General features: G+C 46.3%; 1 pseudogene; it reads right to left on the bottom strand.

Moving 5' to 3' along the window:
• Positions 1–243: 243 nt before the first annotated feature.
• LOC148000694 (small integral membrane protein 14 pseudogene) lies at positions 244–554 on the bottom strand (annotated as a pseudogene).
• Between the last annotated feature and the right edge of the window lie 1,755 nt (positions 555–2,309).

The raw sequence follows: 2,309 nt of genomic DNA, 5'->3' as shown, positions 1-2,309 counted from the left end.
AACGAGTGGAAAGTTTAAGCTTAGGCCAACCAACATAGCCCTCGACTTTTCAAAGAAATCGTTTACTCAGGTATACTGTAAATAAGGACTGTGGCAACACAGGAAACAAAGGCAGTTGGCAAGTGAAACTTCTAGAAGCTCATGAAACTGCAGATGGAAAAGGAGAGACAGGTAGTGCCAGGTTCTCTGCAGTCCTTCGGTCGTGCAGGGTGTCAAACAATCGCTGCTTCCCACACCAGGATGTTAGCCCACAGGAGGGGCTGGCGGGACCTGTCCACTGTGAGGACTGGAGGGCTTTCCAGGAAGGCTGAAGCCTCTCAGGTGAGGAGGCCTCAGTAGAAAGAAGAGCACAGCGATCACCATCCAGGCCATCAAGATCACAGTGATGCTGATGCCACTGTCACCGGAGGGCCCTGGCAATTCCCGAAGGCATTCTGTGTCCGTACAATAGGCCCGGGACTGCCGGAGCAGATTGATGAGTCTTCTCATAGCGCGTTCCTGAGAGCAAATACATTCACAGGGATCAAATCCTCCTTCAGCCATGGTTGGTTACCAGCTTGATTTTACTCAACTCTTTAAAGCCGCCCAAACAAGTGGTGGGTGGGGAGGGTGGTGACCTGGAGTATTCTGGACGCCCCTGTCGCTGCGGCTGCTGCTGGCCGCCAGCCTCCTCCCCTCCGGATTAGATAGTCAATGTCACTATTAGCCACTAGACCCGGATCTGTGTTTTGCCTTTTGTATGGGTGGGTGGATCACGAGGTTGTCAAGTGTGGGCAGAATCTGGAAGACAGCTTTGCCTATCGAGGTTGGTGTTAGTCTTTGTATGGTTACCAGGAACCAATTCCAGATCCTCTGGAAGAACAGTAAGTGATTTCAACTGCTGTGATATCTTCCCTGCCCCTTCCTCTATACTTTGATCTTTCTTTCTTTTTTTTTTTTTTCTTTCTTTTCCGGAGCTGGGGACCGAATCCAGGGCCTTGCCGTTTCTATGCAAGTGGCTACAACTAAGCTAAATCCCCAACCCCTTACTTTGATCTTTCTGTAGTCTCTCTGACTCCATCTGCCATAACGAAAGACTTCATCTCATAAAACACTGTGGACAATAGCTACTATGAAAAAATACCGTAAGTTGACAGAACCTCCATTTTCACATAAATATATAAACACATAAATACACAAACATACCCAAAGAAACAAACAGACACACATAAACACACACAGAGAACGCACAAAGACACACATACACACAGCCCAAGTCATCATATTCTTTGGTAATTCTGTCCAGAGCAGAGTGGTAATAGGGATAGAAGAAAGTACTATTCCCAGCAATTTCAACTGAATACCATGTAATGCATATTTATGAGATACATATTTCACAATATTTTAGGATTCAAGTACATTATACTATATATCCTTTATTTTCAAAAGTATTGAAAGTTATGAAGAGAATTCCAGCCTAGTATCAGACTTGTGTCCATCAGAATCAGAACAGTTTGCTGTTTGAAACTTTCTTTTATTACAACTGTTTCCTAATGTCACATAGGAAACCCGGCTTCAGCCAGAAATGCCTTTAGCTACCACATGCATCTGAATCTCACCCTGGGAAAACCATGAGTATCCATGAGAGAATGTGTGTGGCTCTTTGATGTCCAGCTTTCCTGTAGGTCTCTTCTGGCTTGCACGAACACCACTCCTTGGTTCCTCCCTCTAAATGGCCGTGCAACCTTCTTGCCTTGCTCTGCTGCTGGTCACTGACAACTTGAGGAAGGTAAAAATTGCCTAGTGTGTTAGTGAAGCAGGCCTTTGAATGTCACTCTGAGGGGTTTTGGGGAGAGAATCGACGTAAAGCTCACTCTGAATGGTGGTAACACCATAACTCTCAGGCCAGGTGCCTGCACTGAATGGCACAGAGAGGAAGCTAAGAGCTAGAATTTCCCTATTTCTGCTCCCTGCTCCACCCACATAGTAAGAGTCTCATTCACATCCTGCCAGCCAGTCCACTTCTACCAACTGCACCTCTCACGGCTACACTTACCCCTTCTAGGATGGAGTCTGTGCTTCCCGACTCTGAGCCAATGGAACCCTCCTTTCTTAAAATGCTTCTGTGACAGAATGGGAAACACGACCAGTGCAGTCACTGCTTCCTTCTGCCTTTTGCAGTCTCCTCCCGCCTGGTTCCCTCACAGCCTTCGCAGTCCAATGTGTCTATAAGAAAACAGGCTAAAGATGTCACCTTAATTCTCCTTTGACTTGTCTCTGGGAAGAGCCTTTTGCTACATCAGCCCAGATAGAAGAGTGAAAGAGGAAAA

This window comes from Rattus norvegicus, chromosome 15 (assembly GCF_021556685.1).
Source record: "Rattus norvegicus strain SHRSP/BbbUtx chromosome 15, alternate assembly SHRSP_T2T, whole genome shotgun sequence".
NCBI classification, from domain to species: domain Eukaryota; kingdom Metazoa; phylum Chordata; class Mammalia; order Rodentia; family Muridae; genus Rattus; species Rattus norvegicus.
The sequence above is the reverse complement of the archived record's forward strand: the minus strand, read 5'-3'. Positions and strand labels throughout refer to the sequence as shown.